Source organism: Lynx rufus, unplaced genomic scaffold (genome assembly GCF_022079265.1).
Source record: "Lynx rufus isolate CCGP_SWC_20201006 ecotype Redwood Valley unplaced genomic scaffold, mLynRuf1.p SCAF_2, whole genome shotgun sequence".
In the NCBI taxonomy this organism is placed as follows: Eukaryota; Metazoa; Chordata; class Mammalia; order Carnivora; family Felidae; genus Lynx; species Lynx rufus.
The window spans coordinates 146335160-146356007 of NW_025814834.1; the positions used below are offsets into that span (position 1 = coordinate 146335160).

Here is a 20848-nt window from a genome sequence, read left to right on the forward strand (position 1 = left end):
TAGTCTGCTGGACCAAGACATTAGAGCTTGCAGTGTGTTTGGAGAGCTTTGTTTCTATGAATACATTTTGAATGTTGCCTATACGCTTCAGTATATTTTTGCATGACAATTCGAATGTGAGCAACCTGAGCCTCCTCAAGCAGGGCCCAGGGTTCCCATCCAGGAGACCTGCTGAGAAGGACCTCAGTAGGCTGTTCTCCCTACCTTTTCTCCTGTGCTTTAAGGAGGGTCCCAGTGAGTTCACCCGCAAGGCCACTGCACTTATCAGTACCACACCCTCATTCAGCTACCTCAGCAGTGAGTCAAGGAGTTCCAGGGGTGCCCAGATGCTGCTCTGCCCAAGGTCAGGGCCACTTTTCATACAACGGGCCTGATACTTACGGCATCTACAGGATGTTTACTTATGAGCCAGAATTCCCCCACAGTTTAGTTCTGTGGGCTGAACCTCCCAGCCCTTCTGGGGAACTCACACTCGGTATCATGTGACTTCTGCCTATTCACTGTCACCTCTCTCTTTTCAACTCTGAAATTTTAATTTCCTGTTTGCTTTTCTGCTGGTCTTTAAAGAAATTTGGAGAGGTTAATGGCAAAAAGGGAAGCATTGAGGGGGGCCCGGCTAGCTCAGTTGGTGGAGCGTGTGACTCTTGATTTTGGAATTGGGAGCTTGAGCCCCACATTGGGTGTAGAGATTACTTAAAAATAAAATATCTTGGGGCACCTGGGTGGCTCAGTCGGTTGAGTGTCCGACTTCGGCTCAGGTTGCCATCTCTTGGTTAGTGAGTTTGAGCCACACATCAGCTCGCTGCTGTCAGCATGGAGCCTGCTTCGGATCCTCTGTCCCCCTCCCTCTCTACCCCTCCCCTGCTCATGCTCTCTGTCTCAAAATTAAATTAAATTAAAATATTTTTTAAAAGAGAGGGGGAACTTCAGTAAAGGGGAAGAGAGGCTCTGAAGATATAGAAGAAGGTTCTCTGTTCTCTGCCACTCGTTTTACAGATACACACACACACACACACACACACACACACACACCTGCTCACAAGCACACGTATACCAAGCACCCAGAGCCTTGTGAGACCCCGAGGACCAGGACTGTGGCTAGCTAACACTGGACACCCCTTAACTCACAGTGGCAGAGGATTTCTGCCCACCTGCCCCCAGCACTCCCCACTCCTTATTTCCTGTCAACTGTTCTCTTTCTACAAGAACCATTAACCTTTCTGAGAAGCCAAAATGGCTCACAATGTCTTCAGGTTATCTCTTTCTGGTAACAATGCCATGAGTATAATATTTAACAATTTACAAAGCCCTTTCACCTATATACACTATCCTGTTTAAGTTTCACCACAATCCTGTGAAATAGGTTAAATTATTACCCCCTATTTACAGAAAAGGAAATCTGAGTGTCAATCTGGTCGAGCAAAGCAGGTATATGACGGCACTGGGTCTTGGTCTAAATGTAAGTCCCAGAAACTGTGTTATCTGACACCTGCTTCTAGCGTCCCGTCCGCAGCCCCCTGGATCAGGAAAGTCAGATCAGGTTGATGTCTGTGCATCAGTGATCACTGAGTGGACTAGAGGTGGACACCTGGCCTGAGGCAGCCTGTCCATCAGCTGGCTAATGGCTCACGAGGATGCCTGGGGCAAAGAGCTCTACCCCAAAGGAACAATGTGATTAAGCCCAGTCATTTGGACTAGCTCTTTTTGGCATTTAGATTGAAGAATTGGCCCATTAATAAGTAGAGGAAAATAGGGCATACATATCTTAGAAGAAAGGCAGAGAGATCACAAGAGGGAGAAGGCACGTACCATGGGAGAGACAAAGGGGGAAGCCAGTCCCTCACGCTGCCTTGACCCCTGATCAGCTTTCTGGTTCCAGTTTTATTACTGTGATAAATCTTTCCTAGGCGGGCTCAATGTTTCTCTGCTCCTTGAAACCAAGGGAGACTTTCCACTTTCCACCTTGCAGCGTTCTTTGCTGACTTAGCCCAAAGCACTAGCCCCTGTCAGGTACCTGAAAGGAAAAGTGGGGCAAATGGTTCTCTCAAACCTCGGTAGGAGAGGTGGATGGTCCTATTTCCAGATTTTCTGCTACTCTCCTTTCCCTCTGCCCACAAGGCAACCAGCTAGTCAGGTCAATAAACACAGTTCATTGCAGTCTCCCCAGTTCAACTGGTGAGACCAACAACACACAGAATACACCCCTGAGTCCAGGTGGCTAGTCTGGTTCTTTGAAGATCAACTTCACAAAGATCAAAACTTCTGAATCAGAGAAAGTCAACTACGATAAGGTAAACATGTAGTTTTGATTTACAACTCTGAGGCTGTGTTCCAAGGGGAAAGATTCTTATAAACAAAAGGGCAGGGGGTTTTTTCATTAAGAAAAATGCTTTTGAAATTATACTGCAGAGCAGTGTGATTGCTTTAGAAAATCTGTTCTGTAAATACTTCCCTATAACTAAAAGATGTAGCATTTGGAGGAAGGGAGGTGTCCAGAGGAATTTTCTACCCCAGGGAAAGACTTTCTTTGGGAGAATATATTTCCACTCATCTAGATCTCACAAAAGGGAAGATAATCTGATCTACTATCCAACACTAGTCTTTATACTCTTGACTTTTTTTCCTCTCTCTTCAATTTTTCCTTTTCTATTTTTCCTTCAGCTATAACTTTTTGCACAGCTAATGTGCATCATTTTTATTGTGTTCAGACTTTGGAGAGGAGCCACTCCCTAAATACTTCTTACCTGTTTTAACACGAAGCACTCAAATACAAGTGCCCAGGTGTTTAAAATCAGTGAATTTCAGAAGGCAGCTGGCTCTGCCATCCAGAATCCAGGTGTCAAAACACCATGTGATCAGCTTGAATTTCAAGTACCTAGAACTTGCCAACCAGGTATATCCTGACATGAAGCAGAATGTAGAAAATATCTACAAGCCTTCAAAGCTAAGGTAGAAATGTCCAAGCCCCTATTTTTTGTTACCAGGGAGAAAGGGCAGTGGGTAAATCAGTTAGGGATGTGTTTACGCAGCAAATAAGAACAACAGGGGGGGAAACCACTAAAACACTGAAGAAGGGAAGATTCAGTAGCCTCTCAAACAGTCAAGTCAGGGCATAAATAGGGCCTTTCTTTACAATTCAACATCCTTAGCAAGTGTCTTTCCTGCTCTGATCACAAGGTGGCTATTGCACTTCTAGTTCAGGTGAATCTGTCCCTTTAAAAAAGTTCTTTCCTGGGGTGCCTGGGTGGCTCAGTCAGTTAAGCCTCTGACTTGGCTCAGGATCTGATCTCACGGGGTTCCTGGGCGTTCCTGGGTTTGAGCCCCACATCCGGCTCTGTGCTGGCAGCTCAGAGCCTGGAATCTGCTTCAGATTCTGTGTCTCTGTCTCTCAGCCCCTCCCCCACTCATGCTCGCGCGCTCGCTCTCTCTCTCTCTCTCAAAAATAAACATTAAAAAAAATTTCTTCCCTTAGGGAACCTGACTAGATCATGTGACTCTTGATCTTGGGGTTGTAAATTTGAGCCCATGTGGGGGAGATTACTTAAAAGTAAAGATTACTTAAACATAAAATCTTGAAGGAAAGAAAAGAAAAGAAAAGAAAGAAAGAAAGAAAGAAAGAAAGAAAGAAAGAAAAGAAAGAAAAGAAAGAAAAAAGGAATTAAAAAGTTCTTCCCAAAAGCTTACCCAGTAATTTCTGCTTATTGGCTAGAACTGGCCCACATAACCAAACATTCCAGCAAGGGAGTCTGGGTAAATAAATATATTCATTTTCTGGCTTGTATAGCAGAGGGCAACAGGAAAAAGGCTTTCAGTAAGCCAACCACCAGTGTCTGCCACAGAAGGAATAGTAGAGGAAAGGAAGTGCCCTAAAGTTACCCACTGAGATGGGAAGTTCTTAGAGTTACTCCCACAGGTGAATGTCCCTTTCTAGACAAGACTGTGTAAATAGCTCTTGGTTACTGCCCAATGTTCTATCTGAACAACTTGTATATGATCAGGCAGAGAAAAGATGCCTTCTGAGAAAGTCTATGGGGAGAAAAGTACTATCTGAACTGGAGATGGTCTGACTGGAAAAAGTTTTGCATGCCTCTGCTTGGCTAACTGCTACCTGATTCTTCGTTCCAGTAAGTATAGCAATTCCTCCAGAAAGCCCACCTTGATTTCTTATACTGAATGACATGCTTTCGCTATGCCCCAGGTAACCTTGAAGTCATCTCTCATAACATCTCTCTCTCTCTCTCTCTCTCTCTCTCTCATTTGTAAGGCTGGTTTAATGTCTTCTTTTCCCACTAGACGTGGAAGTTCTAAGAGGTTAGAATCCATAGCTGTCATTTTCACTGATACTCCCCAAGCACTTAGCACAACATCTGGCATATGATAGATGCTCAGTAAATTTTTATTAAATGGAATTAAACTGATCTGGCTCTCCTACTGTGTTGTGCTCCTTTGTAAGTTGTCGCATTTATAATGACATAGTTGTTTGTGTGATTATCTTTTTAAGTAAACTCTATCTCCAACTCATAACTGAGGGCTTGAACTCATAACCCTGAGATCAATGCTCTACCAACTGAGCCAGCCAGCCCCCCACCCCATGTGATTATTTGTTTAAAATCTGTTTCCCCACTAACCTATTAGCCCTTTGAGAACAAGGAGTAAGTCAATTTGATTCACTGATGTATCTCCAGCCTCTTTCATATTGCCTGGTATACAGGTAGGGGTATATATATATTCCATGAATACCTGTTGAATGAATGAATGAATGAATGATTACTTTAGTAAAGATGTGCACCCTCTCTGACCCTCAGTTTCCTAATCTGTAATAACGACTTGCAAGTTATCATGATTAAGTACCTGGCATGTGCAGAACTCAAAAATATTAATTCCTTCCCTCCCCATTGTGACCACAGACTGAATCTCCAGGGTTTGCCATAAGGATGAAAGAAAAGAGAACAGGGAATTCAAGGAATTTATCTGGGATTTGGAACAAGGAACTTTAATCTGTGACAGGAGGAAGGGGGTGTGACAGTCTGCTAGGGCTGTCTACCATGGACTGGGTTGGCTTAAAGACAGAAATTTATTCCCTTACAGTTCTAGAGGCTAGAAGTCTAAGATCAAGGTGTCAGCAGCACTGATTTCGTTTGAGGCTTCTCTCCTTGGCTTGTAGATGGCTAAAAGTCTTCTCTCTGTGTCTTCACATGGTCTTCTCTCTGTGCACGTCGTGTCCTAACCCCCCCTTCTTATAAGGACACCAGTCACATGGGATTAAGGTCCATCCCTGTGACCTCATTTAACCCAAATTACCACTTCAAAGACCCTACCTACACATAACAGTCCCATTCAGAGGTACTAGGGTTGGGGCTTCAACATATGAATTTGGACACAATTCAGCCCATAACAGGGAGCACTGGAAAATCTGTTGCTACTTCTCTCTCATTTCTAAAAATAGCTCATACACAATCCTCCAGTGGTGGTAAATAAGCTTTAAAATGCAGGCAACCTTCACCTTAATATGAATCGCTTCATTAAGTGGAATGCTCTCCAACTAACCGTGTGCAATCAGTGACACAGGTGGGAGACGAGGTGCAAGAATGAGAAATAAGTAAATTGGCTCACAGGTTGCTACTGGGAAGGGCAGAGGTAGGTAGCCCTAGGGATAATAATAAATAGAACTTATTAGACATTTACTATGTGTCATGCTAAGAATGAATGACATTAGTCATTTAACTCGATCCAGCAGATATATTACCATCATCCTCATTTTACAGTGGAGGAAGCTGAAACACAGAGTGATCGGGTCAGAGCAGAGATCTAAATCAAAGTTTGTCTGAGGCCAGAGCCCTCGGTGCTGCTGTCTGGGGACAGTTTTCAACATGAGGACATAGACAGCACAAGAACAGGAGTGTCAAAAAGAGGTACGAGGGCCGGAAAAAACAAACTTCTGCTTTACGATTTTCCAAAAATAAAAATTATAATTGTGTGCATTAATTTCGACATGCATGCTGGAGGCTGCCGTGCAAGGAATAGAGCTGCCAAATGCCCTGGGATGTACCACCCCACCCCAACACACTAGCCCCGCTGTGTGGGTGCAACTCTTATCTACGCAGGAAGGGCTGGACTCAGCCCTGGGTGTTCCCCATTCTGGACAGCCTGTGGAAACAGATCCTTTCCTTAAACTCCGCCATGACTCAGGGCTTTCTCTAGGGCCTGGTTCTCCACCCCGCCAGACCTAATACTCCTTTCTTACAACAGATATTTTGTAACACTTCCTTTGCCATCATGGAATTAAATCCTTAGATAATAGAACCTACCCACACATAATTTCAGGGAAAAAAAATAACACTACCTAGGGTGACCAACAGTCCTGGTTTACCTGGGACTGGAGAACTTTCAGGGACAGTGGATTTTCAGCACTAATTCTTTATTATAATATACGGAAGAAATAAAGTAATCTAAAATCACATGTATTAGAAGCCTTTGCTTGGGGCACATTACATTAGAATACCCACTGAAGTAGTCAGTTGACTTATCATGAATAAGTTAAGAAATAAGAATGCATTTTATGCCTCTCTGCTAACGAAAAAGTTGGATTTTAAGTCTTAGAAAGGTTCAATTTTTTTTTTAATTTTTTTTCAACGTTTATTTATTTTTGGGACAGAGAGAGACAGAGCATGAACGGGGGAGGGGCAGAGAGAGAGGGAGACACAGAATCGGAAACAGGCTCCAGGCTCCGAGCCATCAGCCCAGAGCCTGACACGGGGCTCGAACTCCCGGACCGCGAGATCGTGACCTGGCTGAAGTCAGACGCTTAACCGACTGCGCCACCCAGGCACCCCGAAAGGTTCAATTTTAACTTAATTGCAAGAAGCATCAGGTCTCCTGTGTTACATATTTGCACATGACAGTTACAAATGCAGGCTGATACAGTTGTGTCATTCTGGTGACTCAAATGCCATGACCAGCACTGCAGCAGGCAGTGTGATTTTCTGCAATGGTGAACATTTCTTGATAAAGTTCCGAATAAAATAAGTATGATCTTCCCTTCATTTAGTTGGTGACTGAATTCCTAAACACTTGTCTGACGCCAATCAGTTCTCCAAATGAGACCTGGTTATCCTGCAATTCTGACACTGACTGAAGTTAGCACAGACCTCACAGGTTAAGGGCTCAGTCCCACAACACCCACCCACCCCCCCCCCACCGCCACCCTGAGATGCCAGTCACAAGCTGTAGGTCCCCAGGTTACCTGTACTTCTGTCTGAGTTGACAGCAAATCAGAGGTGCACCAGGAACCCCTCCTTGAATTAAATCATTTTCCAGAACAGCTCACAGAACTCAGAGAAACACTTACTTATGTTTACTAGTTTATTATATAGTTAAGGACATGATAAAGCATATCAATGAATAGCCAGTTGAAGAGATACACAAGGTAATGTATGTGGGAAGGGGTGTGGAGTTTCAGTGTCTTCTCATGGCACATCACTCTACATGGCGCCTCCATGGGTTCACCTGGAAGCTCCCCAAACCTTGTACTTCTGGAATTTTTATGGCGGCATCATCACATAGGCATGATCAATCATTAACTCAATCTCTAGGCCCTCTTCCTTTACCAGAAGACAAGGAATGTAGCTGAAAGTTCCAAGCTCCTAGTCATGTGTGATCAGCCCCCATCCTAAAGCTATCCAGGAACCCACCAAGAATCACCTCATTAGAACAAAAGACACTCCTATCACCTAAGAAATCCCACGGAATTTGGGAGTTCTGTGTGAGAAACCAAGGTCAAAGACCAAATATTAGAACAAAAGATGTTCCTAGTGCTTTTCCCAGTTAAGAGATTGCCTTGATCTGTTGGTATATTTGAGAATCAGGTGTAAAGAGGGACAATTCTTTGTTGTGTGAGACGTCTTACTTATTGAAACAGGTGTCTTCCTCCCCGGTCACCGCCTACTAAATGCTAGCTAAATTCAAGAGCCCAGTCTTGAATTTTCAAATAGCCCCAATTGAGATCCACTTCTCTAGGGTGCCATCATGGAGGTGAGGAAACCCCTGGTGCCAACAGAACTAAGGATTCACCTAGACTGGAGATAACAGCTACCTTGTGGGGTATTGTGATGAATTAAAATGAGATACTACGGAAATGCATAGCACAGTGCCTGGGCCATAGTAACCACTCAATGAATGGTAATCATCCCAGCTTTACTCTATTTCTTAAACATCCCAAACTTACTGCAGTCTGAGAGCCTTAGAATTTCTACTCCCTCTACTTGAAATATTCTTTCCCAGTCCGGCTCCTAATCATTTACATCTTAGCTCAGAAGGTCCTTTATCAGAGAACTTTTCATAGCCATCTTAAAAAATAAACTTAAAAAAAAAATAAATAAATAAAGTAACAAACTTTATCCCTTCATATACCCGATCACATTACCTTGTTTATTTCATTCACAGCAATGGTCACAATCTGAAATTACCAGGTTCACTTGTCTACTTGTTTATTGTCTCTTTCTTCCCAGGCACCTTGTCTGTCTCACTCACTGGTCGTCACCAGCCTCTAGAGGAGAACCAGGCACTGAGTAAGGTCCTCAGTAAACACTGACTCAACGAGTGACTAGTGTGATTGTTAAACCAACGCATATGTGGCTTCAACTTAAAACTGATCTAGTTTATATGGACCTTAGAACTAGAAGGTCAACCATGAGATATTCCAGTCCAGCCTCTGGCATCTCCCCTTGCTACAGCTAAGGCAGGGAAAGGAGAACCTTTCATAGCATGGACAAGTTAAGACCAGCTCAGTCGGTTAAGCGTCTGACTTCAGCTTAGGTCATGCTCTCATGGTTTATGAGTTCAAGCCCTGCATCAGGCTCTGTGCTTGTAGCACAGAGCCCGCTTCAGACCTTCTGTCACCCTCTCTCTTTGCCCCTCCCCTGTGCAAGTACATGCTCTTTCAAAAATAAATAAACATTAAAAAAAAGATGTGGGGGTAAATAACTCCTCACATACTTAGCCTCAAATACCAGGAAGCTATGTCTTTTCATTCCCCAAAGGGACCTGAACAATTAATTTTTGAAGCAGTGAAACAGGAGGAGAGCTGGAGCCAAAGGCCAAGAAGTTGGTTACCTAGTCCGTGGCAGTCCAAGAAGTGTTATTAAAAAGGTTAAAAAGGAAAATGCAGAGGCCAAAAATGCCCATCTGGAGGACCAGCCAAGTACCCATGCCTGCCTTGAAGCTAGAAGCTATGGAGGCTGTGTTTGTCTACCATGGGCATTGAGAAGCCCCTAGAGAATTCAAGTTTATAAATAAATAGACACTGGGCACTTGCTACATGCAAATCAAAGAATGGAAATTAAATGACCATTTCCAGGGGTGCCTGGTTGGCTTAGTCAGATAAGCGTCCGACTTTGGCTCATGTCATGGTCTCTTGGTTCATGAGTTCAAGCCCCGCGTCGGGCTCTGTGCTGACAGCTCAGAGCCTGGAGCCTGCTTTGGATTCTGTGTCTCCCTCTCTCTCTGCCCCTCCCCCACTTGCACTGTGTGTGCCTCTCTCAAGAATAAATAAACATTAAAACAATTTTGAGAAATGCCCATTTCCAGCTGCTCTTGTTCCTGAACTTTTCTCCGAGGAGATCGGAGGGTCCTGTTTTCTCATGATGATTGGATCTCTGGATCTTTGTAGACTCTGGGCGACCAAAGGCCTAATTCTTGAGAGAAAAGCCCAAAGAGGCTGCAGGGTGTCTTAATCCAACTTTGTTTTTATCTTTCCCCCATAAGGATTTAGATGCAGGGAATATCATTGTGGGAACAGACACTGGAAACAGCAAGAGGTTTGGAGTCAGATGGACACAGGCTTGAAATCCACCCACCAATGATTATTAACTAAGACCTTATATGATTTACATAACTTGCCTGTGCTTCAGTTTCCTGTTTTTAAAATAAAGTCAATAATACTTTTGCTACAGGGTTCCTATATGGACAAAGTAAAATTGCAATATGCACAAAATGTTTGGTATACCTTTGGGGGGCTGCATGCCGAGTATTTATTTCCTCACCACTAAGGGGGAGGGGGACAATGATCTCAAACTGGGGGAGCATGATGAGGATTTGTGTAGAAAATAGAAAAGCAGAGACAAGAAGGAGGAGGCAAAAGTGACTAATGCAGGAAGAGGTCACAGCTGAGTTATCATGTAGGTAGGCTAAAATTACTTTAGTTCATAATCAGTAATAGGAGGCCCCAGTACACTTCAGTGATTCTGCTTAGGTTTTAGCTTCAGAAAACCTGGCTTCTTGTCCCAGCTCTGCTGCTTGCCAGGGAGCTGGGGCAAGCCATGTCACTTCTCAGGCTCCTTACAGGTAAAATGGGGTTATTAATACCTGGCTTATTGTGAAAATATATTGAGACACAGGATGGAAGGCACCTGACTCCCAGCAAGACTCACACTCTTAGTGGCTCTCCTTAACCAGTGAAGAGCTGCTGAGCCAGCACCTGACGATACAAGAACAATGAACGCGAGCTTCACTTACCAGCATTTCAGCGGGCATAGTCTAGATTATGCTGTGGTTATAAGTAACCCTAAAATTTCAGTGACCTAAATATGAAGATTTCTTTTTTTTTTTCCTTTAGTTTTTAAGTAGGCTCCCACCATGGGGCTTGAACTCATGACCCTGAGATCAAGAGTCACATGCTCTACAGACTGAGCCAGCAGGCACCCTGAAGATCTGTTTCTGATTCACCCTGCTTTCTAGCATGGTCAGCCGGGGGCTCTATGCCACACCAGTGTCATCCTCACTCCAGGCCCCAGGTTGACAGAGCAGCCATTAGCAGGAACAGTGCTGGTTGCCATGACAAGGAAAAGATAAGACGGTGAAGCATCCTGACTTTCAAAGCTTCCACTCACATTTCACTGGCCAAAGCAAGGCACATACCTTCGAGTGGGTGAGAAAGTACAACCCACCATATGTCAGGAAGGAAAGAGAATGAGAATATTTGTGAGCAGCCTTAATGACTACTGTAGTTAGGGAGCAGAGACTTCAGAGCGATTTAATTATCTCTTTTCCCAGAGAAAGACTTGCCATGGATTAGCTTGTTGAGAACTGGCACGTTACCAAGGATATGTTTCTCTTTTCTTGATGAAAATAAATTATTAGCAAATAATCTTGCTGAGCTGTTGCACTTTTTGCAATATTTTTGTGTTGCTATGCCCACCGCTGGGTTTCAGTACACTAAATTAATTTCTGTAGGCTTCTTTATTGTAGTCGAGAAGATCTTCCTTTCTCCCGTGTCGTAAATGTGGACCTCCTTTATATGCTGCCTAATCACATTTTGAAACCCCAATTTCTGACGGCATCAGACGCATTGAACATTCTATCAAAAACCATGGATTTGAAATGGCCTGTGTTTGTATGTGTGTTTCCCACTAGAAGTTGGTTCCCTCGACCCAGAAATGCGGGAAAATAATGCTTCCTTCTCACTTCGTAAAATGCATGTGTTTTCCAGATCCTTCTTTTGTAGGAAGCCTTCCTAAAACTCAGGAGGTGTATTGGTTATCTACTGCTGCATAACAAATTAGCCCAATACTTAGTGGGGTAAAAGAACAATAAACATTCGTATTTCCCACAATTTCTGTGGGTCATAAACTCCAGCAGAGCTGGAAGTTTTGAGTCAAAGCCTGCTGTGAAGTTGCAGTTAAGATACCAGCCAGGGCTGCAGTCACCTGAAGACTTCTCAGAGGCTAAAGGTCTGCTTCCAAGACACAGCCAAAGACCCACTTCCAAGTGACCTTCCAAGAATCACTCACATGGCTGAGAAGTAAGTGTTCGCTGTTGACAGGAGGTCTCATTCCTCCCTACACGCGGCTTCTCCACAGAACTGTTTGGGGTCCTTTCCCCTGTGCAAGTGAGCCGAGAGAGGCAAAGACAGAGGCTGCAATGTTTTTCATGACTGAAACTCAAAGTCACACACTGTCACTTCCACAGTGTTCTAGCACACATTCAGCATAGGATACCACAGGAGGGCATTATACATGGTGTGAATACCAGGAGGCAAGGATTATTGGAGGCTGGCTTTCACAGGAAGTAATGCAAGAATTCTTTCAACTGACTCGAAGTCCACTCCAAATATAAAAAATAAAAACTACAAGATAAATTCTGTGAAGGCAAAGACTTTTTTCTTCTGTTTGTTGTGCTTACCTTTGGACATGACCTAACATAATCAATTCTCAATAAATATTGGTGTAATGAATAGATAAGATGAAAAATCAGGAAAGCTTTTTTTGAAAAGCTCTCAATAAAACATTATAAGTACTATATATTTTTAAGTTCCAAGTAGATACCAAATAAACATTGAGAATATAAGACAAAGTCCACTCCAAGTTGGTCCAAACTCATCAACTTTTAGTAGTAGCAGGATTTCATCAGGAAGGCAATGTAGCACAGTTTGTAGATTCTGGGTTAAAATCAGGAGAACTCAGCGATGCCTGGGTGGCTCCGTCAGTCAAGCCTCCGACTTCAGCTCAGGTCATGATCTCACGATTCGTGGGTTTGAGCCCCACATTGGGCTCTGTGTTGACAGCTCAGAGCCTGGAGCCTGCTTTAGATTCTGTGTCTCCCTCTCTCTCTGCCCCTCCCCTGCTCATGCTCTGTCTCTCTCTGTCTCTCAAAAATAAATAAATGTTAAAAATAAAAATTTAAAGAAATCAGGAGAACTCAGATGAGAACAAGCCATGTAACGTCTCTGGGCCTCAATCCCCCTACCTACAACAGTAGAGATTTGGACTACATGATATCAAAGGTACTTCCAGCAAGAACATTCTAACATTATTTGAATGTCACCATACATTTGAAACTAAACTTATGAGAAAATATTTCTGATCAACTTTATTGATTAGACAGTTCTTCCATATGTGCTAGGTTTGAGGCTAATATGTGTACATAGGTCTGGGTTTGTTTAAGGTTTGCAGGGTGGATTATTAAGTCTATTTGAATAAAAATTCTAGAATTTCTTTCTGGGAAAGAATTTACTTTAATGGAAGTGAGAGTTTCGTTCAAAAACAATTTCTTAAAAATTATATGTATGGGGCATGTGGGTGGCTCAGTCGGTTGAGTGTCCAACTCTTGCTTTCAGCTCAGGTCATGATCTCACAGCTTGTGGGTTTGAGCCCAGCATCGGGCTCTGTGCTGATAGAGCAGAGTCTGCTTGGGATTCTTTCTGTCTCCTTCTCTCTCTGTTCCTCCCCCACTTGTGCTCTCTCTCTCTCTCAAAATAAAAAAAAAAATAGACTTAAAAAAAATTGGGACAGGTGATTTTAGAAACAGCCCATGTCTACCTATCGAATTATCTAATTTCATAGCACCCATTTGCTCATGTCTGCTACCCAAGAGATGGGCTGAAAATAAAATGGATGCATTAAAATTTGGGGCATCTGGGTGGCTCAGTCAGTTAGGTGCCCGACTCTTGATTTCAGCTCTGGTTAAGATCTCGTAGTTCGTGAGTCCACACTGACAGTGCAGAGTCTGATTGGGATTCTCTCTCTGTCTCCCTAGCTCTCTCTCTCAAAGTAAATAAACTTGAAACAATTTAAAAAACAACAACAACAACAAAAACAATGGATGCTTTAAACGCTGCAGCAGTTTCTTCACACGTCACCTAGAGCTGAACACAGTACTTCCAAGCGTGCTCTGACCAGAAAGGAAGAGAATGCAAACATCCCCTTATCTGGAGCTTCAGAATGTTACAATTTTATTTAGGGGGTGTGCATTTCATGAACTCCTGATTCACAGTGAGTTGGCAATAATGAAAACTTCACCTGGACTTTTATTAAACCACATCTTCACCTGGACTTTGTATTAAACATTCTCTTGTTGGAACCACCCCGTTGTTCTTAGTTCTAGGTGTCCTCGGATCCTGCTTTATGCCACATATGCATCGGTGGTGTTTTGGTTAACATCCCCAAATTCCTCCTTCCCCTCCCTTCCATTCCATCTCCTGCTGGATCAACCATGAGCCACAGGAGCCCACCGGCCTAGTTCACACAAATCAGCCTCCACGGAGAGCCGGGTGGACGGTGGAGACTGGATCTGGAGGAACAAGGGCAAGATATTCAGCACAGGTGGTCTTTTCTGGGTCATTAATGAAAATGTGGGACATTCAGGACCATGAATGGAAGTCTTCTGCATAGCCGCTAGAAATTTTTCATTTGATAGTCATCTATTACACACAGACTCTCTGGTATAATAGAACAAGGAATATTCTTTTTTGTATATGTTAAAATTTTCATTTTAAGTAGACTCCACACCCAACGTGGGGCTTGAACTCACGACCCAGAGATCAAGAGTCACATGCTCCACCCACTGTGCCAGCCAGGCGCCCCTGACAAGGAACATTCTTAACATACTAATACCTCCTTCTAGTACTGTCCTTTTTTTTTTTCTTTAGTTTTATTAAGATATAATTCACATCATACAATCGATGGATTTTGGTATATTCACAGAGTTACGCAGCCATCACAACAATTGATTTTAGAACATTTTCATCTCCTCAAAAGAAACTCCATATCCATTCTCGTTCACCCTTCATTCCTCCTCAAACACCCCGAGCCCCTGGCAACCACTAATCTACTTTCTGTCTCTACAGATTTTGCCTATTCTGGAGATTTCACATAAATAGAATTATACAAAATATGGTCTTTTTGTGTTTGGCTTCCTTCACTAAGCATAATGTTCTCAAGGCTCATGCACATTACAGTGTATACCAGTGCTTCATTTATTTTTATTTTAATATTTATTTATTTTTGAGAGAGAGAGTGCAAGTGAGCAGGGGCAGAGAGAGAGAGGGGAGAAGGGGACGGAGGATCCAAAGCAGGCTCTGCTCTGACAGCAGAGAGCCCGCTTCAGGGCTCAAACTCACGAACTGTGAGATCATGACCTGAGCTGAAGCTGGACACTTAACCAACTGAGCCACCCAGGCGCCCCCATTTCATTTTATTGCCAAGTGATACTTCACTGTATAGATAGACCACATTTCCTTTACCCACTCATCAGTTGATGGACATTTGGGTTGTTTGGGGCTTTTTGGCTGTGCTGTATAATACAGCTATGAATGTCCATGTGCAAGTTTTTGTGTGCACACAATTTTCATTTTTCTCGGGTATATGTTCAGAAGAAGAATTGCTCTACTCACACAGGCCATATGGTAACTCTATGTTTAACCTTGTCAGGAACTGCCAGACTGTTTTCCAAGGGGGCCACACCATTTTACATTTCTACAAGCAGTGGGCGGTGTTTCCATTTCTCCACTCCCTTGCCAACACTTGGTACTTGTCATTTTCGTGACAGCCATAGGGTAAGTGAAGTAGTGTCTCCTTGTACTTGTGGTTTGCATTTCTCTGATTGGTAAAGATGCCAAGCATTTCCATGTGCTCATGTGCCACGGGCATGTCCTCTTTATTTTTTTTTTTTTATTTTTTTTTTAATATTTTTTTTTTTTCAACGTTTATTTATTTTTGGGACAGAGAGAGACAGAGCATGAACGGGGGAGGGGCAGAGAGAGAGGGAGACACAGAATCGGAAACAGGCTCCAGGCTCTGAGCCATCAGCCCAGAGCCTGACGCGGGGCTCAAACTCACAGACCGCGAGATCGTGACCTGGCTGAAGTCGGACGCTTAACCGACTGCGCCACCCAGGCGCCCCGGGCATGTCCTCTTTAAAGAAATGTCCATTCAGGTCTGCTGCCCGTTTTGGAAAATTAGGTTGTGTGATTTTTATTATTGAATTGTAGGGGTTCTTTATATATTTTAGATATGTCTCTTATTATATATACAGTTTGCAAAACTTATCTCCCGTGGTGTGTGGGGGGTGTCATTTTACTTTGTTGATGATGTCCTTTGAAGCACAAGGCTTTTGGGGCGCCTGGGTGGCTCAGTCGGTTAGGCGTCCAACTTCAGCCCAGGTCACGATCTCGCGGTCCGTGAGTTCAAGCCCTGCGTCGGGATCTGGGCTGATGGCTCAGAGCCTGGAGCCTGCTTCAGATTTCTGTGTCTCCCTCTCTCTGCCCCTTCCCCGTTCATGCTCTGTCTCAAAAATAAATAAACGTTAAAAAATAAAAAAAGATTTATGAAGCACAAAGCTTTAATTTTGGTGACGTCCAATTTATCTATTTTTTTCTTTTGTTGCGTGTGCTTTTGGAGTTATACTCTAGTGCTGTTTTGAGAGCTACTTTTTCTTAGCTTCCTGTTCAGGTTTAGAAAAATAGTTCTGATTTCCCTTTCCTGCTCCAAATGACTTAGAATAGTAGAAGCTAATATTTACTAAGCACTTACTATGTGCCAGGTTTTTAGCTAAGAGTTGAGACAGCTTGGGTAAACCAGCCCAGGGCCCCAGGGTTAGGGGGATTAATCCAATCCGATTCTGGAGCCCATACTTCACTGTCCTACTGAACGTGTATCTTCCTCATCTTGACATTTGTTTCATTTTTGCAGGAGGAAAACAGTGTATCTGCTGTTAGTGTTGGACAAGTTACTCTGTCCATGTTCTTTGTTTCCTTCCCTTCCCTGAGGTGAGTCCTCCGCCCCACCCTTTCTAGAACTGCCAGAATCTACACAGTCTCCAACACACACACACACTTGTCCAAAAGGGCAAAACAACAGCCTCGTTCATGACACAGAATAAATACCAAGTCCCTGATGCCACAACTGAAGCTGCCCTATCCCAGAGGTGCTGAGTCTTCGGTCATGACAGTCTAGGGACTGACAGGCAGGAGCAGCTCTGACACCCCTCGAAAGGGAATTCCGAGCTGGGGTTGCCCTGGAACTCACACCGAAAGCCCCAAATTTAAAACACTTTGCCTGTCAATTCAGTCAAGTCGAATCATGTGGGGCGATAAATGCCAGAAGCTGGTCAGAGGAGTTTCTCAGTTCTTCCTTTGACTTCGACAATATTGACGTTTAAATTTCAACTTTAGTTTCTCTAAGTACACGAGGTCAGAATTATGTAACAGGAGCCCACAAGCTTCTTCCCCCCACCCTCTGCCCCCTTTCCCACTGTGTCCAGCTGCCTAACGCAGCCATTTGGGATTCCTTCAGAATGTCTCTCAGACTCAGCTTCCCTCTCTAGTTCATCCTTCTTGCCGCTGCACCTGCTCAGGTCCTTCTCATCTCTTGGGTGAACCAACTGGACTTATTTCATAGTCTCCTCTTCAATCCAATTGAGTTGAAACAAATGATCCCATCATGGTTATCTTCCTCAATCGATTATGAGATCTTTAAGGTCAGAGACCAAAAAGAATTAATTTCCCCAGAACTAAGCTTGGATTCTGCCATCTCTAGGCATTTAATTAGCATTTGTGGAAGGATTGCTCAGTGCCAGAATGTGCCCACCACCTGCAATAACAACTAAATGTCACGTGAACCGGGTGTTCCAGGAACCCCTCTCCTGTCCTGCTGTCGTGTGCATGGACTTGGCTAGCATTCGAAGGGGAGGTCAAGGCAAAGTAGGTATCTTGTCTCATACAACTCGGGAGGGGGGAGGTCATCTGTTGGCCTGTAAATTCCTCTTTATCTTAGTGATGGGAAAGAGTCTGGCCTGTGTCCCTCCTAGAACCCTGTCTACCCAGGCCCACCAAGTGACCAGGAAGTTTGTTGTGTTTCCTAGATACAACCACACCTAATTTCCTGAGCCTAAACACCCCTGAACACCGACGAAGGAGTAACCCCAAAAGTTAGGTAAGCATTGAAAATCATTCCTAGTAGCACAGATAGTGATATCTCGTCTTAGTAACCTGCTCCCTGTGACCTTGTGGGGAAAGGTGGAGGTGAGCAGAGAGGACAAGGGATCACATCGAGCTTTCAGGAGCTACACCAAATGGATGTTCCAGTTGCTCTCTACTTCTCTCTCCCCAGGCCTCTGTCACCCTCCTCACATCCTGTCTCTAAGTTTCCTAGGTAGCATCCCCATCCCTTAGCCACAGAAAGCTACCCCATTCCTCACAAGAGGAAGCCGTCCTAAGTTGTCGCTGTCTCTTCTTAAGTGCAAAAATTAATGCCTTGGACTTCAGCTGGATGTTAATGGAAGATTTCCTCTGCCCAGCCTGCTGCTTGCTCTCAAGTAGGAGGAATGTGGGCTGGTCCTGTAGTGGAACACAGTGTGCACGTTCAGTGCCTTTCCCTCTCAGGCCGTGAGGGCGGCCAGCAGAGGCCAGTTTCCTCCTGAATTACCTAAGGACAGATGTCCCCCACCCCCCCACCCCGCGGTCAGTATTACTCATCTGCCAAAGAGAATGCAGGCCAGTAACACAGAGGCAAAGTACTTTTCAGCCATTAGCGTGTTTTTCACCTAGCCCTATGATGAAAACTTTGGCATTATTGTGGTAAAGTCGTTTTTGTTTCCTTGTGAGTTGAGAATGTTTGTTTACTTCCTATGATAGAATTTGTTGATCCCCACATCTCTCCCCAGATGGAGCGGGGGTGGGGAGGATCTTTGCTTATCCTACCACAGCAGTAAAGAAAAAACTTAGAAGTTTGCCTGTAGAAAGAATTAGCAAGATAATTGCAAAGGGGATGTTTATGGATTCAGGGCCTTGATCTATAAAGTGTCCTTAAGAAACTGGCATCTTCAATTTCAAAGGAAATGGTGAGATTCCTAACCCACATGTGTCCTTTTGCCCAGGGGCCAGACTCTCAACTTGTCCTCCTTGGCTTCCTGCTCACTATCTGTAAGATGAAAGGAACTGATCTAAGATTTCTAGCAGATTCTTAGAATTCAATGTAATTCAATTAACATCTACTGAGTATCTGCTATGTGCGGTTTTGGGTGGTGAAAATGCAACTTTGTATCATTCAGATAGAAATTCCCAGGAATCCTATAACCTGCTTTGAGAAATTGTTCTAGAACAAAGGTCGACACAAACAGTATTATTTCTTTTGCCTCGTCAACCTAACAGCAAAGGAAGAAAACATTTTCCCAAAATGATTTACCATAAAAACCCTGAGATCTACTGGGGATTCTTGAGATAGGTCACTGGGGTTTATGGTTTTCCAAATTCCTTCTGCTTTTTCCTTCAGGAGTGACTTCACTTAACCTTGACAGTGACAAAGAAACTTCTTCAAGGAAAAATAACTTTGAAAGGAAAAAAAAAGGATTTGAATAATCATTCAGATCTTAACCATTCTTCCAACAGGAAATATGAGCATATTAATGGTACCAGAAAAATGTGTCAAAAGAGGCTCAACTGGAAAAAGGTAACTTTTTCTTAAACTCTTTCCAGTGATGGAAATTATTCATGGGAATCCAACAGGGAGAAATCTCTGAGGGTAAAACACTGCTATTTTACTGGTGGGTCTTTAGAAATACCCTAACTTTCCATCCATCCCCATTCTAAGAAATCAACTTCCATTGGAAAATTCCAGGCTCAGGCAAAAAAAGTCTACTTAATTTACATTATAATGTAAAACACTGTTTGCCAGACAACTTCCATCACTCATCAGGGTAGCACTGCTTCTCCCTCTTTTTTGTAATGATACATTACCGAATGATTCTAAAAAAATTTTTTTTTTCAACGTTTATTTATTTTTGGGACAGAGAGAGACAGAGCATGAACGGGGGAGGGGCAGAGAGAGAGGGAGACACAGAATCGGAAACAGGCTCCAGGCTCCCAGCCATCAGCCCAGAGCCCGATGCGGGGCTCGAACTCACGGACCGCGAGATCGTGACCTGGCTGAAGTCGGACGCTTAACCGACTGCGCCACCCAGGCGCCCCGATTACCGAATGATTCTAAACTCGCAGACGCAAGACTATACTTTCAGGCATCATTTTTATAGTTCGTTACTAGAGAAGTTTCTATGAACATGTAGAGCACTGGAAACCATGAGGGAGAGAGGCAGTGTTGTCTCCTGGAGTGAAACTGGCCCTAAGTTTGCTTCTGCAAAGGCCATTTGTCACTGACGATCTATCTCTTTCTTCTCTTTCTTTGTGACCGGGAGAGGGAGGGTGGATTTGTGAGAGAGAGCCCCCTGAATGGCTTTCTAATCAATTAATTAATCAAGGAATTCTCAGATGCCTTTGCCTTCCTACCTTGATTCTAATGTCAGATTCTAAATGAAATTTGCACCAGCACACATCCAAACAGAGGCTTTAGATGTAAGAGTCACTCTGGATGATATTCCCTTCCCACTTACCAAAAAAGGTAAGTTTTTTGTTTTATTCACTTATTTACTTACTTATTTACTTTTGGTTTTTGCTTTGGTTTTACATCTCAGGACACGGTGTCACCTGCTATTTGCTGATCAAAACGTAAATCCAGTTGACATCCTTAATGTCTCTTTCCTACCTCCTCTATATCTCATCCATGCACTTGTCCTGCTGGTTCTGCTCCCAGCTCACCATCCAAGCCTTCCGCTGCTCTCGCTCTCCCCGGCTGCCATCCGGGTCCGAGCCGCCGACATCTCACATAAGGAGTGCCACTCTGGTTTCCTAAACTCTCTTCTCCTCCTACTCTTGCTCCCCTAAAATTCATTTTATCCCTTGGTTTTCAGGTTGATCTTCAAGAGCTTCAATCTGACCGTGTTCCTCTTTGTCCCCTTGACATCTTCCAATGTCTTCCACTACCCTGAAATAAAAGGAAACCTTCTGGCCTTGAAGGCTCTTCTGTGATTTGGCCCACTTGGAACTTGCTGCGTAGTCCTCATCTCCTACTCACCACTCCTAGCCTCTCTCTACAAAACGGTATTTCTCAAACCCAAACATCAACCTCCTTCTCACCTCAGCATCTATGCAATTGCTGTTTTCTCTCTCTGGAGTTCTCTTTAGATTCTTCTCACTGGCCCTTCTTCCCCACAAGTGCTCCACGAACAAGCACCATAGGGATCA

The 20848-nt window shown here is 43.7% G+C and overlaps 1 pseudogene; it reads left to right on the forward strand.

The window, feature by feature from the left end:
* Positions 1 to 19769: 19769 nt before the first annotated feature.
* LOC124516662 (uncharacterized) lies at positions 19770 to 20001 on the forward strand (annotated as a pseudogene).
* Positions 20002 to 20848: the final 847 nt, after the last annotated feature.